The sequence below is a fragment of the Pinus tabuliformis genome, chromosome 7 (assembly GCF_031772625.1).
Source record: "Pinus tabuliformis cultivar Carrire ecotype Pingquan chromosome 7, CPIR1, whole genome shotgun sequence".
In the NCBI taxonomy this organism is placed as follows: domain Eukaryota; kingdom Viridiplantae; phylum Streptophyta; class Pinopsida; order Pinales; family Pinaceae; genus Pinus; species Pinus tabuliformis.
In genome coordinates, this window is record NC_142293.1 from 424467929 (window position 1) to 424481469 (window position 13541).

A 13541-nucleotide genomic window follows, 5' to 3' on the forward strand; every position below is an offset into this window, starting at 1 on the left:
CTGAACTAATCCTCGAAGAGAAGTACAAGCTCTCAAAAAGCTTCCGGTGGGTCCCTTATGACCCTGAAGGCTTCATCACTGCTAGAAGAGTCAAGTACAGGCTGCTAGGCTATGAGCATTGCAAATATCCACACATTGAACAATATGCCAATCAGCAAGAATGGAAACCAGATGCATTAATTGAAAAATTGACTGAGGAAGAGTTAATGCAAAAGAATGTCAAGGATTTGGAAAAGAATCTTGACCTAGATTCTGTGCAGCAGGTACCCTTCAAACGACCGCACCCAGTAGGAGAAGGGACCTCGGCCTCAACAGCTGCACCAACCAAACAGGCACCTTCTACAACAGCACCAGATATAGGTAAAGGTAAAGGAATAATGGGTGCTGAAGAGGAAGCACCAAAAGAACAGCCTGCCCCTTCAAGTGAGCAGCAACAAGAGCAGACCCCCCCTCCACAAACTAAGCCGCCAGCAGCTCCAATCTTGCAAACTCCAACACATGAGGAGAGGGGTAAGAAGAGAGAAAGAGAAGAGTCCACTCCTGCAAGTGGATCCTCCCAGCAACCAGAGACCAAAAGGCAAAGGGTTGATTCCCCAGAGATAGAAGTAATCAGTGAAGAAGTCCTTGACAGTTCAAGGAGAGATGGGGAAGGTAGCCAGCAAATAGGTACAAGCTCCTTTCAGCAGGAGCAGGGAGTGCAGCTTGGTTTGGAGGTGTCATCCTCCACTCAGCAGAGCAAGAAGCCTAAAAGCACTAAGGCTTCTTTCAAGCAAATAAAAGCACAAAATGACTTGCTGAGGGTAGAAGTGTACAAACAATTTCTAAATGCAACACCAGCCCAGCAAGAAAGGCTGATGTCAGTTTATGACCTTCAAGAGGAGAAAATGATCCTCAGTCACTTCAAGCCTAAGGTGTCGCAGCCTAAATCAGCTGCAGATTTTGTAAGGACAAGGGTGGAGGTCATGGCAAAGGACATTCACCCCATGGACCAAATAGAACTCCACAAGAAAACTGGAGAAATGGTCTATGCCACCTTGGTGGACCGGGCAACCATGGCCCATGAATTAAAAGAATCACTGAAAAATACCAACATTCAGTTGGATTTTGAGAGAATGTCCTCCATGGCCAAGGACAACAGAATAAAATCGCTGGAGGACATCATCATTGACTTAGGACATGATCCCAAGGATCCAAAGAGTGTAAGGGCCCTCCTAAAGAAAAAAGAAGATGACCTTAATGCACTGAAGAAAAGGTTAAAGCTGCTGCCCACAGAGCACCCTCAAACAGCAGAGTTACAGAAGGAAAAGGAGGCCGATGAGCAACTGGACCTCATAATGCAGCTCAACCAGAAGGTCCTCGATTTGGAGAAGGAACTTGAAGGGGCATTACAAGATAAGCAGGGAGAATCCACATCCCAAGCTCCTCCAACTACTTCAACCACTGCAACAACAACAGAGGCAGCAGTAGCCCCTGTGACGACCACAGCCACAACAAAAGCAGCAGCAACAACAACAGCTCCAGACTCCAGTACAAGCATGGAAGATTTGACTAAGGCTATTAATGAAATGGAGCTCTAGGCCACTGAGATAAAACAAGCCAAGGAAAAGTTGGCAGAGCTGGATACCAAATATGATAAATCAAAAATGACTATGGCAGAGCAAGGAAGAGAAATAAAGGCCCTCAAAGAAAAGATAAAGGCCTTGGAGAAAGAGTTGAATCTAGAAAGCACCATGGCTGAAATAAAAAGAATTCTGTGGGCCAAAATTGACCAATCCATCACTAAACAATGGAAGTCAATTAAAACTGTACATGAACAAATGGATTTAATTGGCCAAGCACAGATAGAAATTCAGAAGGCCAAAACAATGCTGGGAAACAGGCCTAAGCAGGCCAATAGAATGATAGATTTTTTGAATAACCAGACTAAGGAAGAACTGGCAGCCTTCGGCATTGTCAACAGAACAGAGGCTGTCCTTACAGCTAAAAAGGTGCTAACGCTCAGGAATTTTGTACAAACCGTGGAGAGGAAATGCTATGAGATACAGGCTGAGGTGGACGAGTATAAACTCAAAATGGGAGCACTGTAGCAAAAGGGACTGCCCAACCTACTAAATGGTGCAGGAAGACTGATCTCCTGAGAGAAATATGCCACCAGAATGTCAAATTATATTGAAAATTAAATCACTGCATCTGGTAGTACTTCTGAGGAAACAGGGCCTCCAACAGGACAGAGTCTATACAATAAACTTGAAGGTCTGTTTTTTATTGAAAATGAAGTAAATCACCTTTTTGAAATTCCTCCAAATTTTTACAGATATACAGAGGCAGATGAAACTTTAGTGAAGATTCGAAGACATCAAATGCCCAAGGAGGATTGGTGGCAGGCAATGATTCAAATTTTGCCACAATAGCCTCAGTTACTCGGTCATTGCCAGCTCCAACGCAGCAAAAGTCAAGCAGCAGAATAAAGACAGCATTTAAGGCAGCTGAAAGGTGACTTAGCATATGGACAACGACAGTAAGCCCAAGAGATAAGAAATACGCAATTTTTGGATAGCGTATCCTCAGCCGACTCCAACAGTCATAAAGTCAACAGTTTCTGACTATTTTGGACAGCTAAGGCACTGAAGAGTTACTACAGCATTTACTTTCTCAGCTACCATGCTCCAGAAGTTGGCACGATATTAATGGAACATTTATTTCATCAGCTAGATATTTTCTTATGTAAATTATGTATATATACCTCCCCTGGCAGCGTATAAGGGGTTGGTGATTTTCATTCTGAGGCAAATGTATTGTATACTTTCAGATTATCTAATGAAAAAGGCTGGAAAAGCTCAGTGATTTCCTGAATGTTTGATGTCTTGGTGATGCTATGCGTGTTGTTGCAGAACTCCTGTGCTGTCTGATGGAACAATAAGTTTTCTCGATCTATGTTTTGTCTTCTTATGTTTATCTAAATCATTTACATGTTTCACTAATCTAGCAGTAGGGAAAAGGAATAGTACAGGAAATGTTTGACTACACCTTGTGCTCAATCTCTATTGCTGTAAATGTTTTCTTCAGAATTGACCATGAACATGAATTCTTACTTGCTCATGTTTTCATTAATTCTATAAATATGAATGTTATGTAGAAATTCTTCACTGCTTCTAAATAATATTCTCACTGTTCTCCATACCAGTTTGTTGAAAGATTCTTAATTGCCTTTTATGCCCTGGTTACATCACATTTAATCACAGATTTAAAGAATTGTTTCTTAGACACTTATCTGGCTCTGCAGCATCACTATGTTAAAAACACAGACATATCAAGCAGCTCAAGCATCACTGACTCCATGCCCAATGGCCTAGAACACCCTGGCAAGCACATATATATCTTGACCGAAATCATCATCCAGCAAATTCCTAAACAAAACCTTAAGCGTTATAACTAGCCTAAAATCTTACACAAACAAAGTTAAATCATAAAGAGAGAGCCCTCTCTAGTCATAGGTAGGCTAGAACCTGTGGCCAAAAGATTGGTTAGTGGTTACCTCGGCCGTATTCCCTTGGGAGTCAAAGCGAACAACCTGAGTGATAACAGAAGTGATGAATAAAACACACACAAGTTCATTCAACAGATCCAAATCATCTATCAAGAAATGCAGGAACACTTGGAGAAGAGTTAGGCTTGACACAAAGCTCGGCATGACGAAGGCTGAGTTGATCATTAGTTCCAGGTTGGAGATAGAGTATGGATCCATATTAGCAAGGACAAGAGAAAGGGATAAGGAAAGAAATTGAGACGAATCAGATATGGTCCTTTCACCATCATGGAGAATATTGGAAATAATCCTTATTACCTTGATATTCTATCATATATATTTAGACGTATTTTGTGGTTAATGCTGAAAACTTGAAACTCTATGAACCAACCATGATCATGGATCTTAAAGAGTGTGGTCAAGTTCCATCGATGGATGATGTGGAGTACCTTCAAGTGGGTTTCAAAGGCATGCATCCTAATAAGGCAGGGTGGATGAAAAGGAGAAAGTAAGGGATAAATTTCATCACCTGCTTGTTGATTAATGAGGCTTTTGGTCTGAAAATATTATAAATGGGGAGAAATGATCCAAGAGGATCCTAAGAGGCCAAAATTTCAAAGTCCTCATAGCATAGTGAAACCAACATTAAAATGTAGAGCTCGGTATGAGATTTCTAACAACGTGAACAACACCTCAATCTAACACCATATGTAAAATTTATGCCCATTTGAAGTTTAAGTCAAAAAGCTAAAAAAATTGTAGGCCATTGACAAGGTGCCACATGGCACTTCCATAGGATGCCATGTGTTAGCCACAGGGGATTCACTCAGTGAACCTTTGACATATCACGTGCGTTCATGGCATATTAAACAATACCCTTAATTTGATTACATATTGGGAAATCCCTCCAAAAATCACATTAACCCCCTACCAATATGAACCCAATACAACTTCGCAGTTTAAAAAACCCCTACTTTCAATAAATATTGTAGGTATCCATTTTTTCATTAACGTTTTGTATACCCTTTTATATTTTTTTCATTAACATTAAGCTCCATTTTTTATATTTGCCAATATAGAAACCCTTTACGCCCAATATATCCTCCAATATATTATTTCATTTTTTTCTTCAATATATATCCCCCAATATGAACCCATGTGGTATGATATTGCTCGCCCAGTGAAGCCCCCGTGGTGTTAGCCTTGTAAGCAGGTACAAAATCTCCTAGGCTAATCAAGGAGTGCCACATGCCAATTATTTGGAGATGACTAGGCATATCTGTCAGCAGGACATGGGATACTAGGTGCACGTGTGGGACAATGGGTGGGAACCATGTGGCACCCATTTGTAGCCCACAAGGGTTAGGCCAACCCATAGATAGATGGCAGGTTAATTATCAAATGGGATGGTAAATGCATCGAATGGTTATGAAACAGTGTAACATATATATACCATATAACATATGGTTATAAACCATATGGTATGAAACAATAGAATTGTTGTAACAAATACTACATAAAACGAATGGAGTGGGGTGAGCATGGGGTTTACCCCAAGTTTCGAGCAACAAACCATAGCCACTTGCCAATATGCCAAGGCATATGCCTTGGTAACTCTGTGGCCAACATAATATTTAAACCGTTCTTAATGCATTTGGCGGAGGGAGAGACCCAAGGGACCATGTGATCGAAGGAACTTAGATGGGCGCAACCCCAAATAAGAGGCACAACCCTATTGTGGGCCTTCCTTTCGAGACAAAATATTCCAGATCAATATTTTATGGTATATTTCAAAAATATTCCAATAGGGGAATATGTTGTGGAATCTAAAAGATTATCTAAGGGGCCAAATTTGCAAGTGACAGAATATAATCAAGTTTAAATTCAAATTACTCAGAATTTTGAGAGGGTTTCACTTGTACAATATGTTTCTAGATCTGAGTGGTCCATTTTCAGCTCACTCCTAGGATTGGAATTATAATGATGCATTTTTACATTACTCCTCCTTATTTTTGTTGATATGAATGAAGAGGCATCCCCACAATTGAGGTAGGGCCCAAAGATGTAGTCCACATTGGACGAAATCCATTATCAAACTTTTGTGTGCATTGTCTTCAGGGTATCCTTTATGTTTCATTTTATTTAAGGATTTTCACATATGGCTTTTACATGTTCTTTTCATGCAATTCTGAAAACATCAATGAAGTAAATATCTCATATTAGAATCTATTGCACTCCTTTTTCACCACAAAGAATAATACGTGACCGTCTAAGTTAAGAATTGCATACATACACAATTGTCTTTTATAAGAAGCATGTGTAAAATGTGAAATGTTGACTTTTAATTGGAAGAAATCAACTATAGCTCCCCCTAAACATGTCATATCTTTTCCTAAAAAAAATTACTCTACCAAATACAACATTAGTAGCAAAAATCATCACCAAAATAATAATCATTTGAAATCATCGTAAATTGTGAACTACTTAAATAGCACATCTGCATAGCTCTCCCTGAGATCATGCACCACTAATCCTGTGGACCCGGTTTTCATTTTATCCACATGTAATTCTACAGTTCTTTTTAGAGATATGCATGAGTGTAATAGATTGATGTGATTACTATAATACCTTATTTTGAATCTGAAGAGGAGGAGCTTGACTTCCTATTTTTGCTTGGATTTTCTTTAGAGCATACAAATTTTATGCATTTCTAAATCCTTTTATTATAACTTTTCTAGTGTCTACTTCTATAATTTTGCACCCATTTGATGTAAATACAATTACATTTCCTTTATAAACTATTTGGCCTACACTTAGAGTCTTCTACTTCAGCCCTTCAACCAAAAATACATTAGTTTCTTCTTTATTCTTAAGATCAAGATCGACACTACCCTTTCCTAAAACTTTTTCTAGTGTATTATTTCCAAGAATAATTTTACCACTCTTGTCTTTCTTTAGAGAGATAAAATTTCTCTTATTTCTGGACATGTGATGAGACCATCTCTCATTTATATACCATTGGTCTTCTTCTTCGAATGTGCATAGATCAAGGCCACACTTCACTTTCTCTTCTTCCTTTTGCTTAATATGAGGAGTGTGAGTGGATCCATATTTTTCATGTTTTTTTTATAATATTATTCTTTTATGGTTGCTTTCTTTGGATGGAATCTACTTGTCTAAATGTTTGTATGAGTTCATTGAGTTGGTCTTGCATTCTTTTTCTACATGTATAACAACTTATATGACTAGAGAAGGGGGCATGAGAATCATAATATTTTTGCTTCATATTTCTACAATCAATAGCTTTATGACCAAATAAATTTCATGTAAAACAATATGCAATAAAGAAAGTTTAGTACCTGGGAAATGATGGTCTTCCTCTAGAGAGACTATTCACTTCAGGTATAAACAATATGCTTCTGCAATCGGCTGTAATGTGTCCAAAGTTACGATAGATAAACCATTCAATATCATTGACTAAAGGAGAGTGGATTGTTATTTATATTATTGGTAGAAAATGATTTCATTTGGAAGTTCACTTTGCTTGGTTATCAGTTTAGTGACCATGATTTTCTTAATTTTCTTTGTTATACTTAAAATTTCCTACGCAAACTTGCCAGTTGGATTCTCCCTTCATAGTTTCATGAAAACTTAGCTCGTTTTGATGAAGGGAGACCTTTGATTGTTAAGAATATTGTCCAATATCTTGGTACTATCGTGAAAATTCAAATGTTTATCCTTTTCTACTAATTTACCTTTTAATATGCTTATCTCAGCCTCCTCTCTTTTTGTCTCTTCCAACTTTCTTCTTAACTCAAGGACTTATTCTTTAAGCCCATTTTCTTATTCTTCGAATACTTGAAGTAACTCCTCATTTCATTTGTTTTATTTTTCAATATCGGATTTCAATGATATGGTCTCAGTTTCAAGTCCTTCACAATATTGTTTCTTCTCATTGAGTTGTTTAGTTAATGTTGCAGTGGTGACAAATGTATCATGGTTCTTGTTTTCATATTCCTGTAACTTAATCTCAAGGTTTCCATTCCTTTTCAAAGAAGACAAAAGTTTTCTTCTAAGATTAAACACTTCCACTAACCTCTCTTCTTCTGAATCAATAACTACACTAGATATAGCAAGCATTGTTTCATGGTCACGTTCATCTTCGAATAGAATACAATCTTCTTTAGATTTAATTATTTTTTCAGAAACAATATTACCTGGCAGTTTACCGAATGAACAAAATATCTTCTTTTCTACTTTTCCTTCTCCTTCACGGATGGCCTTCAAATTATCCCATGCCTCCTTTATAGATTCATACTGCATAATTCTCTCTAATTATAAATCAAGTATATTAAAAAAGATTTCATTTAAATCCTCACCATTCTTCTTCAATTCTTGACCCGATGGTGGAGTTTTAATATAACCATTCTAGACTACAAGCTAAAAATTAAATCTGAGAGATATTATCCTAGGATTCATATCTTCTTTCCAGTCATAATAATTTTCATCATTAAGTATGAGCATACCTTTATTATCCATAGTTTCTGACTTGCCTTATTCTACTACTGATTTTCCTTTATCGATAGTTGTAGATACTACTATAATATGTGATACATTGCTATCACTGTCACAATTTTCTTGAACTAACTTCTTCCTTTGAGTTTCCTTCTTCTTGTGCTTCCTTCCTAGGGTCCTCAATCTACTTTCAAATGATTAATCTTTACTACAGAGACTTGCTATGATATCAATTGTTAGAGATACTACGAGGGAGGTGAATGAGTATTTCATTTCAATTAATCCTCAATTGCACATTGAAATTTTTATATGTGAATTCTCTTTAAGAAACTCGTGTGTGTACACGCTTTTAATGAGCAGAAATAGCGTATATGAAAATTTCTTATTTTCATCAATTTAATCAATGATTATTTCACTACTTATACATTATGCAGTAACCATGAGGAGTATTCAACATAAGAATAGATAAACCATAACAAATAATCAACAAATCAATGCATAGGGACACCAACATTTTTAGGTGGAAACCCAATTTGGGAGAAAACCTCCATTGTTGCCATATTTGTCCTATTTCTTATTATAAAAAAATATTTTACATCTTGCACTAGTGTAGACTCTTACCAGTACATAGGATCCTACCTACGGGAGGCTACAACCTCAACAAATTCTCCAGCACTGACTGGAAAGAAGCTACTACTCCCTGGTCAAGTTTACCAGTGCCTACCAGAAGGAAGCTTCCTCGCTGAAGGCTCCAACCTTCAAAACCTTTGTGGACCACATTTCAAAATATTTCACATTGGATGCACCTAACTCAAACATACATCAAAACCTACAAGCCACGTTTCATCCAATTTTCAAACTGGACCCACAACGAACAATGTGCTCAAACACTAAATATCAATAACCTTTCTGAAACGAAACATTTATCAAATAGATATGCTCACTGAATTTCAAGATATCAGTCACCCCTATGCAACCAAATCACTAATATACTAAGCCAAATCTCATAAACACTAACCAACTCAAATGCTTTGTTCATCAACCAAGTGAGACACTGTCCAATATCAAGTCAAACTCTTTGCCAAAACAATCTATCATCATCAATCTAGTCAACTCTAAAGATATTGTTAATTAATTCAATGCAACTGTCATGATACTATGAGTTCATAGATCCATAAGATCATAAGACCTTGCCATGCAATCCTCATGAACAAATACCCTCTTACTCTTTCAATGCTATGCCAAATTCTAGCTAATCAATAGTCTCAAAATCTGAACTCGGACGCATTTATGTAAGCATTTGAGTTCTATGCTTGTCTCATGATCAATATGATGGATGGAAAAAAGCATTTGATAGAAAGATACAGAAGTAAATTTCAAAATACATATTAAATTTTGTCTAATTATTTTATTAATTAAACATTTGATTCAATCATATACATCCACTAAATTGTTGGTGATTTATTTTCTTGCTTTTCATTACAATAACCTACTTAAAATATATAAACACCAAATTTATTAAATATAAAATAATGCAAACTCAGACTATTCAATTATTCTATTGATTCAATCACATACATCCTTTGAAGTGCTTATAATATCATCCAAAATCTTTTGCTTATAGATGTGTTAGAGAATTACATGCATAAATTGTAGCTTAACATAGAAATTTAATGTGCACATGAGAGAAGAGGATAAACACATAAAGCATGAAAGAAGACAACAAGACTTTATAAAAGAGTTCGTCTGACTTGGACTACATCTCTGGGGCCTGCTCGATCAATGAGGAGGCCTTCATTCATTAAATGGCATGAGAAAGAAGAGTACAAACATCAGTTACAAAAAAGGAGTTTTATACCTCCATACTAAAAAATGGTTAAAAAATGTAGAACTCTGATGGAGAAACGGACAGTGTCATTGCATTTGTGGCATCGAGAAATGCTGAAACCATATAAAATTTGTCAAAATCTGACAAAGTGACAATTCGGCCCTCCTGCAAAAATCTGCGTCGAACCGCGTGTGCTCCCTCTTCTGCCTGGGCACACTGATGAACTGCGTTTAAATAAAAAATGTGGTGGCAGATTTCTCATTAAATCAGTTGTGCTGAGCTAGTTTGAAGATCCAGTTATTATGTAGGAGGTCGAGCGATCAAATCCCGCCTCTTCCTTTTTTTTACACACATGATGACATTTTAAAAGAATGGATTGGGTTGTGCCCGCCTTGGGCAACCCACCCACTGCACTTACCGTCAGGTCATATTGTCATTAAGGCATGTTGTTTGAATTGTAGTCGGGGTTAGGTGTTGGGTCCATGGCCCAAGGGTTGGCCCACGTTTAATGTAATGTTGTTTGTGTTTAAATGGGTTGGGTCCATGCCCCAAGGGCCAGCCCACCCAAACTGTACGTTGGTTAATGGTGGTTTTGTGGGAAGGGTCGGGGGTAGTGGCCCGCCCCTCCACTAATATATATGTGCATATAGGATTGGGGTGGTAGGGTTGGTGGCCCGCCACCCCTTTTTTTTATTTTTTTATTTAAATAAGACAAACTGCACATTTTTGAAAATTCAGATTTTGCCCGAAGGAGCCATTTTAACCAGGCGACAAATTTGCTTGGAATTTTGCCAGAGTTGGCCAGATTCTATCTTTCAAAAAAAGTCCAAATTGTGCCTTCACTAATCTTTCCCAGTCATCAAAAAGTAAACCCAACTTTGACTACCTCTATCTCCTTCATCCAGACTCGGATTGGAGTGTCCCTCACACCGTTGGAATGAGGGCAATGAGCACTTCAATCTGATGTCAAGTTAATCACCTTTTTGCCACTTTGAATTTTGAGCTCTTTCCATGCCACTAGTGTCTAGAGATCCACCTGGATAAATCCTCCCCATTGAGGAGCTTTTGGACCGCCAAAAGCCTTATCAATCAATTGGCAAGTGAGGGAATTATTCCCTCACTCCCTTTTCCAGCCATTTTGCCTCGCTAGGGTGCATCCCCTTGAAACCAACTCGAAGGTATTCCGCATCTCCCCGTCATGAAGTCCTTGTCCTTCTATCAAGGATGATGTCCTCAGGTAACTCATCGAGATACTCTGGTGCAAAGTCATCAACTGTAGGAATTGTGCCCACCTCTTCGGTGTCCATAATAAATGGTGGCTCATATATATCGGAAAATCACTACGGAGTACATTTGCATATATACCGGAAAATCGATATGGAAGGCATTGTTTCCAATCTTTTCAAAGATGGTGAATGGACCATACCAGATTGGTTGCAACTTCTTCCCTTCTACCTTCATCCTTTCCTTACTGATGTGGAACCACACTTTGTCACCCACTTGAAATTGATGGTCGACTCAGTGTTTGTCATGTCGAGCCTTGTATTGGGCTTGACTTTTCTCCAACTTCTCTTGTACTACATGGTGAATCAACTGGATCCACTGAATGAACCACTACACTTTGTCCCTGTCATCACTTCCACTGGAGTCATCTGCCCTTCCAAAGGCCATATCAAAAGGGTCTTTTGGCAGGTAGCAAAAACATGTCTCAAATGGTGAACGATGTGTAGATTAGTGCACTGCTCGGTTGTAGGAATGTTGCACATATGGAAGATGCTCATCCCACAACTTAGGATGTTCCCCACAATAGCCTCGCAACAAGTGTACCACGGTGCAGTTGACAACCTCTGTCTATCCGTCAATCTGTGGATGGAATGTCGTGCTTCTTTTCAACTTGGTGTCCATCATCTTCCACAAGCTAGTCCAAAAATCTCTGAGAATGCGAGAGTCCCGATCTGGTGCAGTCGATGTGGGAAACCCAAAATGGACCCAAGCATTCTGAAAGAAAATATAAGAAGTCTGCTCTGCAGTGATCTACTTTTTACAAGGCATAAAATACACATCTTACTAAAACGGTCAACGATGACATACAAATAGTCATGATTTTTTCAAGACAAAGGAAAACCTCCTACAAAATCCATCCACACACTTTCCCATGGATGACTCAGAATAGGGAGTGGTGTGTAGAGCCCAAGTTTTCTATTGGAGGGCTTCGAAACAGAACACATCACACAACCCTTTACCTAGCGAGTCACAATGTTCTTCATATGAGGCCAAAAACAAAATCTTTGTACATGACACAAATTATTTTCAACACCAAAATGACCAAACACAAGGAAGGTGTGGGCCTCCTAGATTACATGTACCCTTTCTCCTGTGGGTATGCACAATTTGCCAAGGTGATACAACAGTTTCCCCTACAAGTGATAGTTTTCCACCTGTGAACCAAGAGTTAGTTTTGCATTAATCTCCTTAAAGTCATCATCATTCGCATATTGTTCAGCATAACTTTCAAAAGATAATGAATCATTATGAAAAATAACAAAAGTAGAATTAGGAGGGCGAGATAGCATATCGGCCACTTTGTTGCTAGTTCCCTTCTTATATTTGATTACCAGATGAAATTGCTGAAGAAAACCCATCCACATGAAATGACAAGATTGTTGCAACTTCATTTGTGACTGAAGATACTACAAGGGCTGATGATCTGTATGGATGATGGTCTCCTTGCCGATCAGGTAGTGTTTCCACTTTTTCACACTCTGGACCAAGGCATATAACTCCTTGTCATAAGTGGGATAGTTTATCACAGACTAAGAGAACTTCTCTCAATGGTAACATATCAACTTCTTTTGTTGCATCAGTTCATCTCCCATGGCATATCCGCTGGCGTTTGCCTCGATCTCGAATGGTTATTGGAGATTTGGTAAGGCCAAGACCAATGCAGTGCTGATCTCTTCTTTCAATGTTTCGAAGGATGTTGAAATATGGCAACAAGAATATTCAAATTTTATTTGTCCTTGAATTAAATTGTGAATTAAAATCGAATTTAGTCTTAACAACTTCTTGGAAATAATTAATTAATTTATTTTAAATTAATTAGTTGGAGAAATTCAAGTTAGAAGTCTTTCTGAAGTCGTGCAAGAGGTATCCCTTAAATTAAGGAGATAAGATTGAGTTATTTGAGTTGTAATTAGTTAACTCAGTTTACTGAGTTAAGTCCAGTTAAATTATTTCCAAACTGTTTGAGGAACTAATAGTGATTTAACAGTCAGTTGATGCATTAATGCGCTCAACTAGTGCTACTCTAGTTAACTGAAGATTTCCTCATCAGAAACTTATGCATGTCTATTTTGAGAATGACCCAGTTGAGATTAATGTTCAAGGACAGTGTACTAACAGTTGCATGTCTTTTCTCATGGAGAAAACTCATGCATGTAGTCAAGGATTCATTCTTGAGGACTGTGCAGTTTTGAAGGCTAGCTTTTCCACTTGGTAATAGGCTAATCATCCATAAGGAACAACGCAAGGAAATAGGAGCTTGGAGGGTAGAAAGGAAGGTTGGAGAGAAGCCAAGATTGCCTGTGAGCATTTGTGATGATTGTATTGAGAGCTGGCTAGCTGTGAGAGCTAAGGATTTTTATAATTCCTATGTATTTCCACCATGTATGA